Source organism: Acomys russatus, chromosome 9 (assembly GCF_903995435.1).
Source record: "Acomys russatus chromosome 9, mAcoRus1.1, whole genome shotgun sequence".
Taxonomy (NCBI): Eukaryota; Metazoa; Chordata; class Mammalia; order Rodentia; family Muridae; genus Acomys; species Acomys russatus.
In genome coordinates this window covers 11,401,984-11,415,296 of record NC_067145.1, presented here as the reverse complement: position 1 = coordinate 11,415,296, position 13,313 = coordinate 11,401,984, and positions in this window count along the sequence as shown.

The following is a 13,313-nucleotide window of genomic DNA, read 5'->3' as shown; positions in this document are numbered from 1 at the left end:
ATGCATGTCAGTGGTCCTTTAAGTAACTCTATCAGTAGCCAATAAACTCAAGTTTGTCAAGGTGGACTTCAGTAGAATGACTCCGTTCTCCTGTCATTGGGCAAGAAGGTGTTTATTTGCATCTCCCTAGAAAAAGGCAACAACAGTACACACACACACACACACACACACACACACACACACACACACACACACACACACAGAAACACATTTATAAATGTTCCTAATTTTTTTTTAATTATAAAGTAATGTGACTACAATATACTCATTGAAAATTACAAACACTCGATCTTCAGATTCATTATTTATTTCTATATTCCTTAGATGGCAAAGGATTAGTCTTATTCTTTGCTTTAAAATGTTACTATAATATGTATAAATGTTACTGTAACATATTATGTAACATGTAACACAGTTACATAATGTAACTATAACATGTCTCTTATTCCTTATATTCATTCTAGTGTCATTGGAAAACATTACATTGAAAGAAATACTATCTTGAAAAGTGCTTGTGCTGGCAATTCTTCTTCAAACTTTAGACTGAAGAAATCACAGTACTATGAAATGTGAAATTTTAAAAGAGAAAGAAAAAAAAAAGCTCTAGGGTTTTAATTCTTCAAAATGTCTTTCTTTTAGAAAGTTATTCAGGATGAATTTTCACTCTTTCACATGATATGCTAATCTGAGTGTTCATTATAGGATATTGTTTATGTACTTTGAAAACTACTGGGGAAGCATTACATGACAGCTGTCTCCTTAATACCGTCACAGAAATTAGTTCTTCTATTTCAAGAAACTATCCCAGTGATCCCAATACAGCTCCATAAATAACTATGTAAAGCTATTTCAGAATCATCTACAGACTGTATATTATAAGTGTCTGTCTGTGATTCAGATTACGTGCTTCTAAAATATATACCTACACACAATGATAATATGCAAATGGTTTAACTTGTTATGATTAAAGCAATTAAAAATAATGATGCAATAAAAATAAAAGAGAAGTAGATAGACAAACATGCAAACCTTATGCACCATAATTAACTATTCTGCAGTTAAATTTTCCTCATCAAAGTTAACACTTTTATCATAAGACTCCATGAAATTTACTTATTACTTCTTGTAATAATGTTCATTTTCACAATTTTACTTAAGTTCACTGTCAGAGAACATTCCTTATCAAGTTAAATAAAAAAATAAAAACAACATTTTAAGTGAGAAAATTGACCTTTTTAATATTTGAAAAAATATGCCATATAAATTGTGAATTGTGTAAACTAAATTAATAACATGACATGAATAAACACAATTTTTAAAATATAGTTTCAAATAAGTAGATTATAAAATTCAACTTATATAATAAGGTCAAGTATAGTGTGCTGTGTAGTCTGCCCTGCCTGGAATTCAGGATAGGCTGGTGTCACTGGCTTTGCTTCATTCCCTATTGCTTAATACACTACCCTAAGGAAAGCAACATGAGCGAGACTTGGTTTACTTGTCTGAAAGATCTAGGAGTCACTACAGCCTATCATAGGTAAATTACATGTCTTAAACACTTATTGTTTTTATTTAAGTGTAATTTTAAAAGATTATGCTGTTTTAAGACACATCAGAGTCTTAATAATTTTGTTATATTTAACATGTATTTGTAAAATGATAGCGATGCTATTATCTAATAAATAAAGTATAATTTTTAATGTTACTTAGAAATTACATGAATTATAGTTCATTTTTAGTTGAATTAAAATTTTTAAAAAGTAACCATGTTACTGTATTCATTAGCCTAAAGATTTAGTTCAGTGATAGAGTGGCTTCATAGAATTTATAAGACCCTGACTTTAGTTCTAAGTACTAAGCAAAATCAAACCAAGGAAAAGACTACATTCATTCATAGAAAGTTCCCTTCAAGAAGTCACTGACTGGAATGTATGGGTTGTACATTTGAAGTTGTAAATTGTATTTAACTTCTCACTGGTAAATTTTAATTGCTGATTTAGACCTTATATTACTGTCAGATACTTAACAGAAATAGTTAAAGAGAACATTGTATTTGAATTAACTATTTCAAATGTTTCAGTTCCTGGTTGTCTACCTCCAATGTTATGAGCTTGTTTGAGACAGAACTTCCTGAAGGCAGGATGAATGTTTTTCAGCCCATGGCTGTTAGTAGTAATACTTTACAAATACTGAAATCAATAACTCACAGTTCGATTACTCATATTTTAATGCCTTATATTAGATTTGTTCTTTATGATTCTGAATTTTCTTTAGTTCAACATAAGTACATAACAGATGTTGATTTAAACTTCTGGAGTCTGACCATAAGTGGTTTATTTAAGATATATATATATATATATATATATATATATATGTGTGTGTGTGTGTGTGTGTGTGTGTGTGTGTGTGTGTGTGTATACATACATACATATATATTTTAAACAGGGTTTCTCTGTGTATACTTGGCTTGGCTGTTCTGGACTTCCTTTGTAGACCAGGCTGGCCTCGAACTCACAGAGATCAGCCTCTGCCTCCTGAGTTCTATGATTAAAGGTGTGTGCATGCCATGCAAAATTTGATGAAAAAATTTCTAGTGATAATAAACTCAATCCCATTTGGTCAATAAAGCCTACTTAAATCTCCTTGAGAAACAAAGTAAGCTAAATAAAAATCACATGGAAACTCTGTTAAAGTACATGTGACACTTTCCTTAACGATAGCTTCTATGGAATCACAACATCTGACATCATCCATAAAGATAGGTTCTACAGATTATAGCTTGACTGAAAAAAAAAAAAAAAAAAACAAGTTTATAATAAAGGTCTGGAGAAGTGTCTAGTGTGATCTGGCCACAGATAGCTCAAATCCTTCATATAATTCATGCCCACACCCAATCTTCTGAACAGATAAAATATTATATATTTTAAAAAGTTATGCTTTCCTTCCCTTGAAGGAACAAATTGGTATCCTAACATTTTGTGTTTGCCTCTTGGTTATCTGTGAGCACAAGGACTGTTCTATGCTTACTACAGGTAAAGCTTTTACAAGTCCAGTTATTAACATCATCTGTCAATTTTTTTCCTAATTTCACACAAAACCCTACATTTATACTTTCAATAAATAGTAATATATCTCTATGTAATATTTAAGACAATATGACCTTAGAGTTTTCTTAAACTAGCATTTCCTGATCTTAATTTAGACTATAGTCAGAAAGCACCTGAAAATGATTTTAGACTAAGAGGAAGAATGTTTGGGGAACATTTTATAAAAAGCAGAGGGGCATGCTTAGGTTAACATCATAACTAAGGACTTATACATCATATGAACACATTTTTCCATCTGCTGCATTTTATTAAAACCCTGTTTAATTTGCTTTTCAGATGCGAGCTAACAGCTGGTCTAAAGGTTTTCATACTTTTGTTGCCTGGCCAAATATTTTAATTTGAGGATTAAAATATATTTTTCCTGCTTGAAATAATAAAAATAATATCATTTGATGCTCAGCTGTGTTTAAAAATGTAAACTTTATATTGTAAGTAGGTGCTTTGTTTTGAGCTTTCCCTTGATGGCTTGCATAAATAGCAGCCATATTGTACTTTCAGACAGATCAAAAACATACACATTTGCAACAGGTTGAGTAATATATTATTTTACTTGTCATTATCAAATTTAGTAATAATTGCATTTCAAAGTTTTTAAATATTGGGAAAAAAAGCTGTCTAGTATGAATACTGATTTAGACATATATTTCTTCATCAGTAAAATATAAAATAATTCATAAAATCTAAAATGTTTTTTGTTACTCAGGAAAAAACAATTCATAAAATACTTTACTGCTATAAAATTTCCATAGGTCATGTAACACCTTTTGATGAATGTATTGAATTTATAAATGTATTATTAATTTAAATGATACAAGTTTGTGTTTTATAACCTGAAGAGATCTTAATGATTTTTAGACTTCTCAGAAAAACTCTAGTGAGGCACAGAATAGTTAAATGTCACCAGGCTGATAAAATAAACATTTGATTTTTTTTATTAGCATATTTCTTTTTTTTCTTTTAATTTTTAAAATTTTATTTTATTAATTTATTCATATTACATCTCAATGGTTATCCCCTCCCTTGTATCCTCCTCCCTTCCTTCTATTTTCCCCTTACCATGTTAGATTACTTTACTGACTACAATCATAATTTCATAAGTAGGCATATTTTTTTTGTTTTTTGAGACAGGGTTTTTCTGTGTAGCCTTGACTGTCCTGGACTCCCTTTGTAGACCAGGCTAGCCTTGAACTCACAGCGCCCCGCCTCCTTCTGCTTCCTGAGTGGTGGGATTAAAGGCATCTGCCACCATGCGTGGTTAATGGGGTGGAGGGGGGGGAGGAATGGGAGGATACAAGGGATGGGATAAACATTGAGATGTAACAAGAATAAATTAATAAAAAAAACATTTGATTTTTTAAAGCTGTAATGTTATCATCTTTTCTAGCACATCTCTTAAAACAGTGTTCTTGAATAAACTTTTCTTAAAAACAATGAGATAATTATTGCAGGGTTTTCATGAATCCTGCTTGGGTTTTAATTGATCCAGGAAGACAGCTCTGTGGTGTAAGTCTCTTGGCCTTTTGGTAAGGCGGCCTCTTAGCTAGCTTCTCCACCACTCACTCTGTCCATGTGCTTCTCAGAGCTTTACCTCCTGCTCCCTTCAGTCACCTTACCATCCCCCTTCTGCCTCCACCAGCACCTACCTCTACTTCATGACCAAGCTCAGCACCAGCTCTTTATTATACAAAAAGCCACATTCTTTACTCAATTAGTAGAATGAGGAAGACAACCTACCCGGGCAGTTTACTTTTCAATATGATAATCTCAGATAATCCTCTTTTGGAAAGGTGAGGAAGGAAAAGCATTTGCATAGAGAAGACTTGTAATGGGCTGTTGAATGGACAACACCATACATTCTGTACGCACTTAGCTCTGCCCACATATCAACCAACACTTAAAAATACAAAAATGCAGCACCTTCATGCATGGTGGGGGAAGGACCTTCCAATAGGAAATAAACATTTAACAACTGGAATCTCAGGAAATTTCAGTGTTCTAAGGGTTTTTGAGACAAGAACTTTGAGCTCACTTTTCTACTTATACTTCTGGAAAATGTACCTTGAAATCCACATTTGAAGTTTACCTCTGTTTCTTCCATGCCGAAAATTTCTCCATTTGAATTTGCAAAGGAGACTCTGGCATATGAATATAATACCTGTTAAATAAACACACAGTAGTGAAAAAGAAAAGCTTCTTCCTATTTGGCTAAATCTCGATAGGATGACACAAAGTTTCTCAGAATAACTTTGTGCACTACAGATGTTTCCTTCATCCTGCTCTTCTTACTGTCCCATCATGTTCCTTGAGAGAGCTGACCCAGGATGTTCATTTTGTCCTTTAATAATACCAATATTATTACAGGTAAAATGCTAACTTTCTCATTTTCAATGAAATTATTTAGATAGAGATATGAAAATATTGCAATAAAATCAGTTCCTTGTTACTTGATATAAAATGGGTTCTGCCAGTGATTTATTGAATTATAAATGGTTTTTCTCATGTATGGTTTTTAATATGCATTTGTGGGTATTTTAATCACTTCTTTCTCTGAGCTTAGCTTTTGCATTTCCTGTTTCAGACAGGAGGTTGAGTCTCCTTCGATATCCTTTAAGAGTAAATCAGTGTGTTCTTCTCTGCTGTATTTTGGGATAGACAAAAGGCAGAACAATGGCTAGACACAGATTGTGATGGGACTAAATAAGAAGGCTCTCCACTATTTCACAGGGGTTAGGAGGTGTGACTTTGTTCCGGTAGGTATGACCTTGTTGTGGGAAGTACAACACTGGGAGTGGGCTTTGGGGCTTCAAATGCTCAAATAAGGCCCAGTGTTTTACTGTTTTCCTGAAGATCCAGATGTAAAACTATCATCTCCCTCTCCAGCACCATGTCTACTTGCATATCTCCATGCTTCCCACTATGATGATAATGGACTAAACTTTCGTAAGCAAGCCCCAATTAAATGTTTTCTTTTCTAGGAGTTGCTGTGGTCATGGCATCTATTCATAGCAATAAATCACTGACTAATGCATCTAAATATCTGGGTTCCAAGAAAAAAAAAATCTTCAGGCTACAAATTGTATACAAAATCTATAGACAAACGAAGAGAACAAAGGTACTTTTTAAGTCTTAAGATAAAAGTTTAGAACATGCTAGGTGTGGTTGGGCCTGCCTGTGTTCCCAGCACTTGAGAGGCATAGGCAGGTGGATATCTGTGAGAGTTCAAGGCCAGCCTGGGCTATAAAGCTAGTCCAGAACAGCTAGGTCTACAGAAGAACCCTGTCCTGAAAAAAGGTTTAGAACATTAGAAATTAGAATTTATTTCTTAAAATAAGTGAAGTCTGTTTTTGTTAGGGTAATGATACCTATTTCAAACTTTGCTCTTCCTCTCCAGATAGACAAAGGTGTTGAGACTTGAGGCATTAAACTTGCAGGTGACATACCATAAGAACTAAAGTTAGATTTCACGGTCACTCAGAGCAAAGGTTAAGAAATAGGCCTACAGGAGATAATCACGCCAGGTGCAGGGAGGAACCAGCAACCAGTCTTGGGGCATTCCTTTCCGTGCACAAGAGATAAGGTTGCTAAGAAACCAGCGGAGAGACAGAGAGCAGAGGAAACCAGAACTATTTGTTGTTTGGGTACCTCTCAGAACCAATCATTTTAAAGCATAATATCCCTTTCTATCTCAACCAATAAGAACTTACCATGCTGGAAATCAACTGCTTTGGGGCGTTGGAAAGGATAGGAACCTATAAATTTACTCTCAGCTCAGATTTTGGAGCACTTTTATGGATATCACTGTTTTGGTGACAGTCAGAACCCAGCTTGAGTTGCAAATTAAAGGTCTTCTTGTGCTTGCATCAGTATCGAGTTCTGGTGGTCTTTTGGGGGATCTCGCGATCTGGGCACAACACAGGAACACTGAAAATCTTTATAAATTATACAGGAGTAAGACACACATCAAAATTCCAGACAAAAAAATGTAAGGGCAAAATTAATACCATATCCTATATTTTGCAATTAATATTCTGTCCTCTAGGTGACCCTCCTCCTTGCATTCTAGAAATGACAGACACCTGCAAGCCATCCCCAGAAAACTCCACTGGAGCGATTACATACAATTAGCTCCCAATATTCCTCTGAGATAAAAAGACTTCCCCTCCAGACCCAGCATCCACTTAACCTGCCTGAAGGTCAACATTCCTGGGACCTACAACTTCGCTGAAGATCCAGCCCCCACCCAACCGGCCTAAGGGTAGACATTACTGTGACCCACCATCCCCTCTTCTCTTTATAAACCCATTGTCCTTGAAGCTCAGGGTCACTCTCCTATCCTGCTACTTCAGGAAGGACTGTGATCGGAATCTCTGAGCCCATAATACAGGAGCCTGTGTATGTTGCATAGATATTGAGTCCTGGTGGTCTTTTTGGGGGTCTCGAGATCTGGGTGATCTCTGTATTACACTGAGCAATCTCATTATTATTACAAAGTATTTCCATAAGGCTTTGATTTCAATAATTTACACCCTCAACACAGTGTTCATAGGATTATTACAGCTATCACACACACACACACACACACACACATTTATGTGTGTATATATACATATATATTTGTGTGTGTATATATGTAAGTGTTTATGTGTGTGTGTGTGTGTGTGTGTGTGTGTGTGTGTGTGTGTGTGTTTAGATTCCAAGGTGTAAAATAGGGCATCTGAAAATTGTGAAAAAGAAAAAAATTTTTACTCCAATGTTTAAAAATATAGATTAAGGGCTGGAGAGTTGGTTTAAGTGGTTAAGAGCACTGATTGCTCTTCCAGAGGTTCTGAGTTCAATTCCCAGCAACCACATGATGGCTCACAACCATGTAAATTGAGATCTGGTAACCTCTTCTGGTCTGCAGGCATACATGCAGACAGAATACTGTATTGTATACAGTATTATATATATTATATATATGTATATATTATATATATGTATATGTATATGTGTATATATATATATGTATATATTATATATATGTATATGTATATGTGTATATATATATATATATATATATGTTTTTAACAAATTTTATCACAATATTTTTAGCCTAGTACAGATGATCCAACTAAAGTTTATATAAATTGAAAGTGAAGAGATGAAAAGTTGAAAAATAAACACAAACAAGAAATATGTAGTAAATTATGTGATAAATAATAAATTATATTTAGTGGAGAAAGAAAAAAGAACAGGAAATAATACTGAAAAAAACACAGTATGAAAAAGCTTAACTTCCTGTTAAATGCTTCTATGTAGTGTCTCTGATATCAATCAAATGCAGGAAATTATTGTCATTATTTTTCATCAGGTCAGGCATCCTAGAGAAAGAACTTAAAATAAAGATTTATGTGTAAGTCAGTCAATAAGAAAATGATCTTAAAGAGAAAGAAAACTTCAACAGAGTATGCTTTCAAATGACCTCCTGACTTTATTTGCATTCTTCAGGAAACTTAGAATTGAAAATCATAGCTCAGCATTTTCCTCCTGGATAAGCAGTTGTCCTTCCATGGTCTTTATTTAATTGTCCCTGCTTTATCCCATGGATATGCCAATACCAAATGGAAAATACCTTCAGCAGCTTTGAGCTGCCAAAACAGAGATACAGACTGATGGAAAAACTTAAAGACCTCCATAGATGTGAAAAAGAAGAGACTGGCCTATTTTTTCTTTGATACAGAAGACACATGTGGTATTTTGGTGTATATAACTTTTTGTTGTAGAAGAACTTGATACAGTTACTTTCTGAAGGCTATTGATTTCCCAAGGCATTAGGATATAACTTCAGTTGTTGGACCTGAGTGGCACTTATGTATTAAGATTCACCAGGGAGGAGTTGTGAGAGATAATAAACCTGTATTGTATATAATGGGATATATAATTGAAAACAGTTTCTCAACACAAGCAATAGAAGTGGCCAATAAACACTTAAAATGCGTTTTACATCCCTATCTACTAGAAAGATGCAGAGTAAAAGTGCTTAGTCATAAGTGATGTCATCTCTACATAAGGAAGAGGAACAAGAATACAAGTGACAAGCCATGCTGTCATGGATATGAAGATAATGGAACTGTTATAAACTGTGATGAGATTGTAAACTAGGGTGGCCACTGTAGAAATGAGTTTGGCAGTTTCTAAAAAAGTAGAAATAAAACTGTATGATACAGCAATGTGATTCTTAAGCATATACCCAAGGATTATGCATACTAATGAATAGATACACGAATGTAAAACTTCACTGTTGTTCAATTCACAATAATAGGAAATGGAGTCAACCAAGATGCCTATCTTAATAATGAATGGATTAGGAAAATGTATTACATATAAATAGTGGATATTATTCGTCTGTAATGAAAAATTGATTGTTAATTATTCTGATAAATAATATAGGATATATATGTTGAAAGCCCTCATCAAGACTGGACCTCTCTGTCTTTACTGAGTACATTGATCTATACTCAATAATTGGAGCCTCGTTTTTAATTTAATTACCATTTGGAAGACTTCCATCTCCAAAGGCAGCCATACCTTGAGGTGATAGGGTTTAGGCCTTCAGCCTGTGCCTTGAACACTCTCCTTTCTCCAAGCAAAGTAGTCAGTACTCCATGTAAAGTGAAATCAAGATATTGAGAACACAGGAACTAAACTGTCAACTTTAACATTTATCAGGCGTTATAAGATCCAAAACCTGTCCCTGGATAGACACAAGCTGTAATCCTACCTGAGCAGGAGATTGATGGATGGATGAAGGGAAAAAGAAAAGGAGGGATAAAGGGAGGGAAGGGGGAGAAAAGAAATTGAAAATGACTTCAAGACTCTTGTTAAGGCTGAGTACTTAAAATATTGTTTCAAATTTATTATCACAGTAAGTTGTAAAATGCAAATATTGGAGCTTTTTTTGTTTGCTTAAAAAAGATTCAGTGAATAACTTTAATGGTATAAAAACATAAAATAATTTTGATTTTTGAATACACACACACACACATATATATACATATATATATATATATATATATATTTAGAATGTATGTTTCACTGAATATAACTCAGAATACAATTAATATAAGTAGAAAATTCTACTCTATTAACTACAATATACCTATAACTACTAATTTAATGTTTTCCTGGTCTAAGTATGTACTGAGTTCCTCTCTGCTCCATATTCCAAATGCTCAAAATAGACAAAATATAATTATAAAAGCTAAAAGTATTCAGATATCCAGAGATGGGTGTAGAATATTTGAAGTAGTTGGCTGGATATCTGTAACGATGATGCTTTCTTTAGTTGTTTTTTACTCTTCTTTCATGGACAATCAACTCTCCAGATACTACTGTGACTCACCTCTTAGTCACACTGCCAGATATATCTGTAAGTTTCACATATGCTTATCCCAGAAGGTAACTTGTGTCTCCTTCTAATGATTTTGAACAATTATATTTGACGTCAATTTTTGAAGTGTAACTCATATAACAATAGTACCATGGAGAGGCAGAGCATGAAAATATTTAAGTATAGATTTAAAGAAATAGCTTTTAAAAATCTTCATGATGAGAAAGCTAGGAAACTGTTAAACTGGTTTTGTCTGTGCTTGGCTCTTGTTTAAATGATGATATTGTTGAGATTTCATGCGTACATGTTCCATATTATGTACAAAAGATGTGATCTTGTAAAGATAACCTGGTCCTCTGTCCCTTACAATTTTTTGCCTCATTTTCCATAATATTCTTTGAGCTGTAATAATCGAGCTGTAATAATATGGGTTGTGTTTTAAACACTAAATAGAAACAGCAGGTTGTATTTATATAGTCATTCACATATGTATAAATATATACATATACACAATTTTTATAGATGTAACAATAATAATTTTTAAAGGAACAAAACAAACTTTTTAATGAATGTATGATACTTCACAAATATCTGCTTACAGAAAACAGCAAGACTCTTCCACCAAATGCAAACAGTATTCATGTAAAAGTGGGAAACACATTGACAATGAATTTTCAGTAATTCACTTTCGTAGTACAGATATACCAAGTGTGCACCATTAGGCTTGCCCAATGTGTTTTTCTTTGTTCCTCTTACAGCAGTCCTCAGTACAAGTCAAGGATGGAGCACTTAGGTAAAATTCAGTGAAGACAAATCTTCAGAGAACTCTGATAATGCGTGTACATCTTTCTGACGGTATAGTTGGCCTAAAGTTAACTGGTTGTGGTAGTCACTTTTTGTAACAACAATAATTAAAGAGAAAGAGTTCATGGATTTGAGGAGTAAGGAAACGGTGGAGAGGTTAGAAGAAAGAAAGAGGAAATGATGGGAAAACTATACATAACTGATATTTAAAATTAAAATGAAGATTAATAATGATTTAAAATGCTGTAAGTGCTCACAAACAAAAAGAACATTATTATACCTTATGTACCTCAAATGTCAGACCATGAGAGTCAGAGAAATAAGTTGGTACTGAAAGTTCTGCTTTAGAGTGTAGATAAAAAGTAGAGAAAGAAAAGGAATGGTAGGATGCTATCAGGACAGCACAGTCAATGGGTGTTTCCTCAACAACAACCTCTGATTGCATCAGCCCTAATCCCCATAGGAATTTCCAACTTCTGCCAAGTTTGCAATGGTTAAGAAAACTGACTGATTGAGACAAGTGAGAATTATAATAGGAAAAGCGTTATAATCAGAGATTAGTAAAGGGTTTCTTATGATGTAAAATGAGTCATCAAGACTTAAGGAAATGAGAGGATTGGTATGTAGATTATAGGGCCATCTGCTGAAAAGTATAGGTTCATTTTCTTTATCATAAATGCATATGCTCTGTGAAATGATCCAACACTTTCTGAAATGTCTACATGACTGCACACACAGAGATGATTAAAAACTAAGTATGCTAAAATAAATTATTTTCAACCTTAAGGACCAATTTTTTATTCTGTTATTTTTTGGCAAAATAGTAAAAATCAGTTTTAATAATTAATATGAATTAGCACAGAAAATTTGCTGAAAATAATTGTAGAATTCTAACAAGTTTACTAACTTAAGATTGAACTTATAAAAAGATTAGAGCATCTATGTATATACCCATATGCACTAATCCCATCTCATAGTACACTAAAAAAAAAGTGTAATTTTTATTTGTTTTTATTTCAATCTATGTTTCAAAAGAATAAAGTAGTATTTTTCCCATTTACTAGGCAACACTTATTTCATATCAAATATTAGTTACCAATGTAAAAAAATCAAAGAAAAATCAGTGTCAGTTCATAACTATTTTGTTTGCAAAGTAAGAAATACATAAAGTAAAAGATCAATGAATATTAATGAATATGCATTTCTCTTTTTTACAATTACAATTTTCATTAAATGCTTTTTAACATATCCATTTATGTTATTACACATGTATGCAATAAACTACCTACAGCAAGGAGAACCATTACACAATCAGGAATTATATAAACGTACTTTCATAGTGTTCTGGCTATTTGTATTTGGCAGCCCTGAAGAAAACGTCTTTCCTATCTTGGTGATTCTAAAATCTGAATGTAAATCAATATCTATCATATCAATGTAAAACATATATCTAGACCTACAAACATCTTAACCCCTGAACAACTAAGCTAAATTGTAAAACTAAACTATCTGGTTTTCAACTCCATCAGAGACTAGAGAATGAATAAAATTAATTACCTGAGTATACAGGGAGTGCAGGATGGTAGCTTCCCAAATTAGAAGATGAAAGAGACAGTTTGCTACCTGAACAGTTGCACAAAACTCTCTATAACCTTGGAGCATCTTGTCAACTATTTGTCTCAAAATATCTGACAGACATATTTGTAAGGGAGGAACTATTAAATTCTTTCAATACTGAATATGCCATATCTTTACAAGGTTCACTTGATTTTGCTTCTTTTTAGTCTAGAGACTATACTCTTTAGAAAGGTTTTTTAAGTAATTAACATGTAACTTTAGGTATAGTTGCTTGTACATGTTTAAAACAATGTATAATACATGCTTTATAATTAAAATATTTTCATAATTATTACTTTATGTAAAATAAGAAAATATTTAGATAACCATATTGATAACTATTTAATTGCATTGAAATTTACCATATTTAAGCTCTGCTCACTGCTAGAGTACAGTAGTGTAGGATAGGTGAAGAC